We start from the raw sequence: 11,084 nt of genomic DNA, 5'->3' as shown, positions 1-11,084 counted from the left end.
CCACAATGAGGATTCAATACAATTATATATTGTTAATCTCACACAAGTACAAAGAACATGGAACACAATTTCGTGCACCAAGTTTTTGGCGCCGTTGCCGGGGATTGTTTGTGTATGGACAACTGACGGTTCATCTTGTTGCTCAGGTTAGGTAATTTTCTTTTGATTTTATTTTCTTTTCAAAAATTTTTCAAAAATATTTCTAAAATTTTCTCATCTGTTTTCGAAAAAAAAAAATGTTTTCAAAAATAAATTATTCTATGGCTTCAAAATTTTTAAGAATGAATTCTAGTGTTTCATGAAATATGTTGAATCATATCTAGCTGTAAAGCCATACCCAAACTACTTTGGGATTGGTATTCAACTAATCACTCCAACCCATGTAATTATATGTTGCATCCTGGCTGGCTGTAAAGCCATGTCTAAATTCGTTTGGACTGAGGCTTGCAATTGGTTATCAAGAGCAAGCTAGTTGGAGCTAATCCACCTGCTACTGTTCCTGATCTACCCGCTGTTGATCCACGATCACATACTAAAGCTTGGCTGGCTATTAAGCCATGCCTGACCCTTTGATTGGAGCTTTAGAGCATAAGATACCTGGAATTCATATTAAAAATTTTGGAATCCTTATTTTTTCAAAATAATTTTCGAAAATATAAAATAAAAATCCAAAAAAATTAGAAAATCATAAAAATCAAAAATATTTTCTGTTTCTTGTTTGAGTCTTGAGTCACATTATAAGTTTGGTATCACTTGCATATGCATCTTGCATTTTTCGAAAATATCATGCATTCATAGTATTCTTCATGATCTTCAAGTTGTTCTTGGTAAGTCTTCTTGTTTGATCTTGATGATTTTTTGTTTTGTGTCTTTTCATGTTTATCATATGCATTCTTGAATTCTTAGTGCGTAAGCATTAAAGAATTCTAAGTTTGGTGTCTTGCATGTTTTCTTTGCATTAAAAATTTTTCAAAAATATGTTTTTGATGTTCATCATGTTCTTCATAGTGTTCTTGGTGTTCATCTTGACATTCATAGCATTCATGCATGCATTCATTGTTTTGATCTAAAAATTTCATGCATTGCATCCTTTTAGTGTTTTTCTCTTGCATCATAAAAATTCAAAAATCAAAAAAATATCTTTCCCTTTTTCTCTCCTCAAATTCGAAAATTTGGATTGACTTTTTCAAAAATTTTTAAAATCAAATTGTTTCTTATGAGTCAAATCAAATTTTCAATTTGAAAATCTTATCTTTTTCAAAATCTTTTTCAAAAATAAAATCTTTTTCAAAATTCTTAGTTATTTTCGAAAATTCCAAAAATCTTTTTCAAAAATCTTTTTCTTATTTTTGTATTAAATTTTTGAAAATAACATAAACAATTAATGTTTTGATTCAAAAATTTGAAGTTTGTTACTTGCTTGTTAAGAAAGATTCAAACTTTAAGTTCTAGAATCATATCTTGTGATTTCTTGTGAATCAAGTCATTAATTGTGATTTTAAAAATCAAATCTTTTTCAAAACTAATTTCTATCATATCTTTTCAAAAATATCTTCTTATCTTATCTTTTTCAAAAATATCTTTTCAAAATATCTTTTCTAACTTCCTAACTTATCTTTTCAAAATTTGTTTCAACTAACTAACTAACTTTTTGTTTGTTTCTTAACTTTTTCAAAACCTCCTAACTAACTCTCTCTCTCTCATTTTCGAAAATATCTTCCTTCTTTTTCAAAAAAAAAAAATATCTTTTCAAAATATCTTTTCTAACTTCCTAACTTCCTATCTTTTCAAAATTTGTTTCAACTAACTAACTAACTTTTTGTTTGTTTCTTAACTTTTTCAAAACTACCTAACAAAGGGATCCCTATACTGTGCTATAAAGGATCTCTATTATTATTATTATTTTTTTGTGCCTTCTTCTTTGTCATATGAGCAGGAGCAAGGATAAGAACATTCTTGTGGAAGCAGATCCAGAACCTGAAAGGACTCTGAAGAGAAAATTAAGAGAAGCTAAAATACAACAATCCAGAGAAAACCTTTCAGAAATTTTCGAACAGACAGAGGAGATGGCAGCCGAAAATAATAATAATGAAAGGAGGATGCTTGGTGACTTTACTGCACCTAATTCCAATTTACATGGAAGAAGCATCTCCATTCCTGCCATTGGAGCAAACAACTTTGAGCTGAAACCTCAATTAGTTTCTCTGATGCAGCAGAACTGCAAGTTTCATGGACTTCCATCTGAAGATCCTTTTTAGTTCTTAACTGAATTCTTGCAGATATGTGATACTGTTAAGACTAATGGAATAGATCCTGAAGTCTACAGGCTCATGCTTTTCCCTTTTGCTGTAAGAGACAGAGCTAGATTATGGTTGGATTCTCAACCTAAAGACAGCCTGAACTCTTGGGATAAGCTGGTCACGGCTTTCTTAGCCAAGTACTTTCCTCCTCAAAAGCTGAGCAAGCTTAGAGCTGATGTTCAAACCTTCAGACAGAAAGAAGGTGAATCTCTCTATGAAGCTTGGGAAAGATACAAACAGTTGACCAAAAAGTGTCCTTCTGACATGCTTTCAGAATGGACCATCCTGGATATATTCTATGATGGTTTATCTGAGCTATCAAAGATGTCACTGGACACTTCTGCAGGTGGATCCATTCACCTAAAGAAAACGCCTGCAGAAGCTCAAGAACTCATTGACATGGTTGCTAATAACCAGTTCATGTACACTTCTGAAAGGAATCCTGTGAGTAATGGGACGCCTATGAAGAAGGGAGTTCTTGAAGTTGATACTCTGAATGCCATATTGGCTCAGAACAAAATATTGACTCAGCAAGTCAATATGATCTCTCAGAGTCTACATGGAATGTAAGCTGCATCCAACAGTACTCAAGAGGCATCTTCTGAAGAAGAAGCCTATGATCCTGAGAACCCTGCAATAGCAGAGGTAAATTACTTAGGTGAACCTTATGGAAACACCTATAACTCAACATGGAGAAATCATCCAAATTTCTCATGGAAGGATCAGAAGCCTCAACAAGGCTTTAATAATGGTGGAAGAAACAGGTTTAGCAATAGCAAGCCTTTTCCATCATCAACTCAGCAACAGACAGAGAACTCTGAACAAAATGCTTCTAATTTAGCAAATCTAGTCTCTGATCTATCTAAGGCCACTGTAAGTTTCATGAATGAAACAAGGTCTTCCATTAGAAATCTGGAAGCACAAGTGGGCCAGCTGAGTAAAAGGATCACTGAAATCCCTCCTAGTACTCTCCCAAGCAATACAGAAGAGAACCCAAAAGGAGAGTGCAAGGCCATTGACATAAGTGCCCTGGCCGAACCTGTGAGGAGAGGAGAGGACGTGAATCCCAAGGAGGAAGACCTCCTGGGACGTTCAGTGACCAATAAGGAGCTTCCCTCTGAGGAACCAAAGGACTCTGAGGCTCATCTAGAGACCATAGAGATTCCATTGAACCTCCTTATGCCCTTCATGAGCTCTGATGAGTATTCCTCTTCTGAAGAGAATGAGGATGTTACTGAAGAGCAAACTGCCAAGTTTCTTGGTGCAATCATGAAGCTGAATGCCAAATTATTTGGCATTGATGCTTGGGAAGTTGAACCTCCCTTGTTCATCAATGAACTAAGTGATCTGGATCAACTGACATTGCCTCAGAAGAGACAGGATCCTGGAAAGTTCATAATACCCTGTACCATAGGCACCATGATCTTTAAGGCTCTGTGTGACCTTGGTTCAGGAATAAACCTCATGCCCCTCTCTGTAATAGAGAAACTGGGAATCTATGGGGTGCAAGCTGCTAAAATCTCATTAGAGATGGCAGACAGCTCAAGAAGACAGGCTTATGGACAAGTAGAAGATGTATTAGTAAAGGTTGAGGGCCTTTACATACCTACTGATTTCATAGTCCTGGATACTGGAAAGGAGGAGGATGAATCTATCATCCTAGGAAGACCTTTCCTGGCCACAGCAAGAGCTGTGATTGATGTTGACAGAGGTGAAATATTCCTTCAATGGAATGAGAACTCCCTTGTATTCAAAACTCAAGGATCTCCCTCTGCAACCATGGAGAGAAAGCAGGAAAAGCTTCTCTCCAAGCAGAGTCAACCAGAGCCCCCACAGTCAAACTCTAAGTTTGGTGTTGGGAGGCCACAACCAAACTCTAAGTTTGGTGTTGAACTCCCATATCCAAACTCTAAGTTTGGTGTTGGAGAGTTTCAACAAAGCTCTGCACATCTGTGAGGCTCCATGAGAGCCCACTGTCAAGCTATTGACATTAAAGAAGCGCTTGTTGGGAGGCAACCCAATATTTATTTATCTAACTCTATTATTATTGTTTTTCATGTTTTCTTAGGTTCATGATCATGTGGAGTCACAAAATAAATATAAAAATTGAAAACGGAATTAAAAACAGCAGAAGAAAAATCACACCTTGGAGGAGCATCTGTCTGGCGTTCAAACGCCAGAACAGAGCATAGTTCTCGCGCTGAACGCCCAGAATGGGAGCATCCTGGCGCTGAACGCCCAGAACAAGCATGGTTCTGGCGTTCAACGCCAGAAATGGCAGCAAATGGGCGTTGAACGCCCAAAATGGGCACCAACCTGGCGCTGAACGCCCAGAGTTGTGTGCAAAGGCATTTTACATGCCTAATTTGGTGCAGGGATGTAAATGCCTTGACACCTCAGGATCTGTGGACCCCACAAGATCATCCCAGGATCTGTGGACCCCACAGGATCCCCACCTACCTCATCATCTCTCTTTCCATTCATGATCATCCCTTCTGTTTTCCATTTACCACTCACATCCATACACCCACTACCTTCAAAATTCAACATCTCTCTCCCACCCAATCCCACCCATATGGCCGAATACACACTCTCATCCATCTCCTCCATATCTTCTTCTTATTCTTCTATTCTTTCTTCTTTTGCTCGAGGGCGAGCAACATTCTAAGTTTGGTGTGGTAAAAGCATAGCTTTTTATTTTTTCCATAACCATTGATGGCACCTAAGGCTAGAGAAACCTCTAGAAAGAGGAAAGGGAAGACAAAAGCTTCCATCAAGGGTCTAAAGCTCAGTGGTAGAACATTTGACTGCAAATCAAGAGATCCCTGAGATACCTCAGGGGATACATTTTCTTCCACACAATTATTGGAAGCAACTAAGGGTGAAACATCAAGAGCACTCCATCATCCTTCATGAAATCAGAAAAGATCTAAAAGCAATGAAGGAGGAGCAGCAAAGACAAGGAAGAGACATAGAAGAGCTCAAGGACATCACTAAGGTGGACTCATTCCTTGTTCTTACTTTCTCTGTTTTTCGTTTTCTATGTTATGTGCTTATCTATGTTTGTGTCTTCATTACATGATCATTAGTAGTAGTAACTTTGTCTTAAAGTTATAAATGTCCTATGAATCCATCACCTCTCTTAAATGAAAAATGTTTTAAATTCAAAAGAACAAGAAGTACATGAGTTTCGAATTTATCCTTGAACTTAGTTTAATTATATTGATGTGGTGACAATGCTTCTTGTTTTCTGAATGTATGCTTGAACAGTGCATATGTCTTTTGAAGTTGTTGTTTAAGAATGTTAAATATGTTGGCTCTTGAAAGAATGATGACTAGGAGACATGTTATTTGATAATCTGAAAAATCATAAAAATAATTCTTGAAGCAAGAAAAAGCAGCAAAGAACAAAGCTTGCAGAAAAAAAAAAATAGGCGAAAAAAAATAGAAAGAAAAAGAAAAAGCAAGCAGAAAAAGCCAATAACCCTTAAAACCAAAAGGCAAGGGCAATTAAAAAGGATCCCAAGGCTTTGAGCATCAGTGGATAGGAGGGCCTAAAGGAATAGAATCCTGGTCTAAGCGGCTAAACCAAGCTGTCCCTAACCATGTGCTTGTGGCGTGTAGGTGTCAAGTGAAAACTTGAGACTGAGCGGTTAAAGTCAAGGTCCAAAGCAAAAAAAAAAGAGTGTGCTTAAGAACCCTGGACACCTCTAATTGGGGAATTTAGCAAAGCTGAGTCACAATCTGAAAAGGTTCACCCAATTATGTGTCTGTGGCATTTATGTATCCGGTGGTAATACTGGAAAACAAAGTGCTTAGGGCCACGGCCAAGACTCATAAAAAAGCTGTGTTCAAGAATCATCATACTGAACTAGGAGAGTCAATAACACTATTCGAAATCTGAAGTTCCTATAGATGCCAATCATTCTAAACCTCAATGGATAAAGTGAGATGCCAAAACTATTCAAGAGGCAAAAAGCTATAAGTCCCGCTCATATGATTGGAGCTCTGTTTCATTGATAGTTTGGAATTTATAGTATATTCTATTCTTTTTATCCTATTTTGATTTTCAGTTGCTTGGGGACAAGCAACAATTTAAGTTTGGTGTTGTGATGAGCGGATAATTTATACGCTTTTTGACATTGTTTTTAGTATGTTTTTAGTAGGATCTAGTTACTTTTAGGGATGTTTTTAATAGATTTTGTGTTAAATTCACATTTCTGGACTTTACTATGAGTTTGTGTGTTTTTCTGTGATTTCAGGTATTTTCTGGCTGAAATTGAGGGACTTGAGCAGAAATCAGATTCAGAGGTTGAAAAAGGACTGCTGATGCTGTTGGATTCTGACCTCCCTGCACTCAAAGTGGATTTTCTGGAGCTCCAGAACTCGAAATGGCGCGCTTCCAATTGCGTTGGAAAGTAGACATCCAGGGCTTTCCAGCAATATATAATAGTCCATACTTTGGCCAAGAATTGACGACGTAAACTGGCGTTCAACGCCAGCCTTCTGCCCAAATCTGGCGTCCAGCGCCAAAAAAGGATCCAAAACCAGAGTTGAACGCCCAAACTGGCACAGAAACTGGCGTTCAACTCCACAAATGGCCTCTGCACGTGTAACACTTAAGCTCAGCCCAAACACACACCAAGTGGGCCCCGGAAGTGGATTTGTGAATCAATTACTTACTCATGTAAACCCTAGTGACTAGTTTATTATAAATAGGACCTCTTACTATTGTATTAGGCATCTTTGACCAGTGTAAACAATCTTTGGACGCCTGGTTCTTAGATCAGAGGGGCTGGCCATCTCGGCCATGCTTGGACCTTCACTTATGTATTTTCATACGGTAGAGTTTCTACACTCCATAGATTAAGGTGTGGAGCTCTGCTGTTCCTCAAAGATTAATGCAAAGTACTACTGTTTTCTATTCAATTCTTCTTATTTCGCTTCTAAGATATCCATTCGCACCCAAGAACGTGATGAAGGTGATGATTATGTGTGACGCTCATCATCCTTCTCCTTTATGAACGCGTGCCTGACAAACACTTCCGTTCTACATGAAATAAAGCTAGAATGAGTATCTCTTAGATCTCCTAACCAGAATCTTCGTGGCGAAAGCTAGAATGATGGCGGCATTCAAGAGAATCCGGAAGGTCTAAACCTTGTCTGTGGTATTCCGAGTAGGATTCAATGATTGAATGACTGTGACGAGCTCCTAACTCGCGATTGCAGGGCGTTAGTGACAGACGCAAAAGGATAGTAAATCCTATTCCAGCATGATCGAGAACCAACAGATGAATAGCCGTGTCGTGACAGGGTGCGTGAGCATATTATTCACTAAGAGGATAAGATGAAGCCATTGACAAGGGTGATGCCTCCAGACGATTAGCCGTGCCGTGACAGGGCATTGGATCATTTTCCCGAGAGATGACCGAAAGTAGCCATTGACAGTGGTGATGTATCACATAAAGCCAGCCATGGAAAGGAGTGAGACTGATTGGATGAAGATGGCAGGAAAGCAGAGGTTCAAAGGAACGAAAAGCATCTCCATTCGCTTATCTGAAATTCCTATCAATGAATTACATAAGTATTTCTATCCCTTCTTTTATTTATTATTCGAAAACACCCTTATCACTTTATATCTGCCTGACTGAGATTTACAAGGTGACCATAGCTTGCTTCATACCAACAATCTCCGTGGGATTCGACCCTTACTCACGTAAGGTATTACTTGGACGACCCAGTGCACTTGCTGGTTAGTTGAACGGAGTTGTGTCCACACATAGAGCCACAATGAGGATTCAATACAATTATATATTGTTAATCTCACACAAGTACAAAGAACATGGAACACAATTTCGTGCACCAGGGGTCCACAGATCCTGAGATGATCCTGTGGGGTCCACAGATCCTGAGGTGTCAAGGCATTTACATCCCTACACCAATTTAGGCATGCAAAATGCCCTTGCACACAACTCTGGGCGTTCAGCGCCAGGTTGGTGCCCATTTTGGGTGTTCAACGCCCATTTGTTGGCCATTTCTGGCGTTGAACGCCAGAACCATGCCTGTTCTGGGCGTTCAGCGCCAGGATGCTGCCCATTTTGGACGTTCAGCGCCAGAACCATGCTCTGTTCTGGCGTTGAACGCCAGACAGATGCTCCTCCAGGGTGTGATTTTTCTTCTGCTATTTTTTTTTATTCCGTTTTTAATTTTTCTATTTATTTTGTGACTCCACATGATCATGAACCTATAAAGACATATAACTAAGAAAAATATTGTTAGATAAAAATTGGGTTGCCTCCCAACAAGCGCTTCTTTAATGTCAATAGCTTGACAGTGGGCTCTCATGGAGCCTCACAGATGTTCAGAGCATTGTTGAGACTCTCCAACACCAAACTTAGAGTTTGGATATGGGAGTTCAACACCAAACTTAGAGTTTGGTTGTGGCCTCCCAATACCAAACTTAGAGTTTGACTATGGGGGCTTTGTTTGACTCTGCTTTGAGAGAAGCTTTTTATGCTTCCTCTCCATGGGTGCAGAGAGAGATCCTTGAGTTGTAAACACAAGTTTGTCCTCATTCAATTGAAGGATTAATTCTCCTCTGTCCACATCAATCACAGCTCTTGCTGTGGCTAGGAAAGGTCTTCCTAGGATGATGGATTCATCCTCTTCCTTTCCAGTGTCCAGGACTATGAAATCAGCAGGGATGTAAAGACCTTCAACCTTTACTAACACATCCTCTACTTGTCCATAAGCCTGTTTTCTTGAATTGTCTGCCATCTCTAATGAGATTTTAGCAGCTTGCACCCCATAGATTCCCAGTTTCTCTATTACAGAGAGGGGCATGAGGTTTATTCCTGAACCCAGGTCACACAGAGCCTTAAAGATCATGGTGCCTATGGTACAAGGTATTATGAACTTTCCAGGATCCTGTCTCTTCTGAGGCAATGTCAGTTGATCCAGATCACTTAGTTCATTGATAAACAAGGGAGGTTCAACTTCCCAAGTATCAATACCAAATAATATGGCATTCAGCTTCATGATTGCACCAAGGAACTTGGCAGCTTGCTCTTCAGTAACATCCTCATTCTCTTCAGAAGAGGAATACTCATCAGAGCTCATGAAGGGCATAAGGAGGTTCAATGGAATCTCTATGGTCTCTAGATGAGCCTTAGAGTCCTTTGGTTCCTCAGAGGGAAGCTCCTTATTGATCACTGGACGTCCCAGGAGGTCTTCCTCCTTGGGATTCACGTCATCCTCTCCCTTATTGGGTTCAGCCATTTTGGTTATGTTAATGGCCTTGCACTCTCCTTTTGGATTTTCTTCTGTATTGCTTGGGAGAGTACTAGGAGGGATTTCAGTGATCCTTTTACTCAGCTGGCCTACTTGTGCTTCCAAATTTCTAATGGAAGACCTTGTTTCATTCATGAAACTTACAGTGGCCTTGGACAGATCAGAGACTAAGTTTGCTAAGCTAGATGGATTCTGCTCAGAATTCTCTGTCTGTTGCTGAGTGGATGATGGAAAAGGCTTGCTATTGCTAAACCTGTTTCTTCCACCATTATTAAAGCCTTGTTGAGGCTTTTGATCCTTCCATGAGAAATTTGGATGATTTCTCCATGATGAGTTATAGGTGTTTCCATAAGGTTCACCTAAGTAATTCACCTCTGCTATTGCAGGGTTCTCAGGATCATAAGCTTCTTCTTCATAAGAAGCCTCTTGAGTACTGTTGGATGCAGCTTGCACTCCATTCAGACTCTGAGAGATCATATTGACTTGCTGAGTCAATATTTTGTTCTGAGCCAATATGGCATTCAGAGCATCAATTTCAAGAACTCCCTTCTTCATAGGCGTCCCATTATTCACAGGATTCCTTTCAGAAGTGTATATGAACTGGTTATTAGCAACCATGTCAATGAGTTCTTGAGCTTCTGCAGGCGTTTTCTTTAAGTGAATGGATCCACCTGCAGAGGTATCCAATGACATCTTAGATAACTCAGACAGACCATCATAGAATATATCCAGGATGGTCCATTCTGAAAGCATGTCAGAAGGACACTTTTTTGTCAACTGTTTGTATCTTTCCCAAGCTTCATAGAGGGATTCACCTTCTTTCTGTTTGAAGGTCTGAACATCCACTCTAAGCTTGCTCAGCTTTTGAGGAGGAAAGAACTTGGCTAAGAAAGCCGTGACCAGCTTATCCCAAGAGTCAGGCTGTCTCTGGGTTGAGAGTCCAACCAGATTCTAGCTCTGTCTCTTACAGCAAAAGGGAAAAGCATGAGCCTGTAGACTTCAGGATCTACTCCATTAGTCTTAACAGTATCACATATCTGCAAGAATTCAGTTAAGAACTGAAAAGGATCTTCAGATGGAAGTCCATGAAACTTGCAGTTCTGCTACATCAGAGAAACTAATTGAGGTTTCAGCTCAAAGTTGTTTGCTCCAATGGCAGAAATGGAGATGCTTCTTCCATGTAAATTGGAATTAGGTGTAGTAAAGTCACCAAGCATCCTCCTTGCATTATTATTATTTTCGGCTGCCATCTCCTTTTCCTGTTCGAAAATTTCTGAAAGGTTATCTCTGGATTGTTGTAATTTAGCTTCTCTTAGTTTTCTCTTCAGAGTCCTTTCAGGTTCTGGATCTGCTTCAACAAGAATATTCTTGTCCTTGCTCCTGCTCATATGACAAAGAAGAGGGCACAGAAATAATAATAATAATAATATGGATCCTTTATACCACAGTATAGAGGTCCTTGTGTTAGTAGAAGAAAAGAAGAAAATCTGAACT

The 11,084-nt window shown here is 39.3% G+C and overlaps 2 non-coding genes across 2 annotated transcripts; one reads left to right on the top strand and one right to left on the bottom strand.

Moving 5' to 3' along the window:
- Positions 1-2,462: 2,462 nt before the first annotated feature.
- LOC148550405 (small nucleolar RNA R71) lies at positions 2,463-2,570 on the bottom strand. Its single transcript, XR_015893797.1, has one exon. It is a non-coding gene; the product is annotated as a small nucleolar RNA R71 (small nucleolar RNA).
- Positions 2,571-10,337: 7,767 nt separating this feature from the next.
- Positions 10,338-10,445, top strand: LOC148550404 (small nucleolar RNA R71). Its single transcript, XR_015893551.1, has one exon. It is a non-coding gene; the product is annotated as a small nucleolar RNA R71 (small nucleolar RNA).
- The last annotated feature ends 639 nt before the right edge of the window (positions 10,446-11,084 follow it).

Source organism: Arachis ipaensis, chromosome B7 (assembly GCF_059453495.1).
Source record: "Arachis ipaensis isolate K30076 ecotype BB chromosome B7, ASM5945349v1, whole genome shotgun sequence".
NCBI lineage: Eukaryota > Viridiplantae > Streptophyta > Magnoliopsida > Fabales > Fabaceae > Arachis > Arachis ipaensis.
This window is presented reverse-complemented; position numbering and strand designations above follow the sequence as displayed.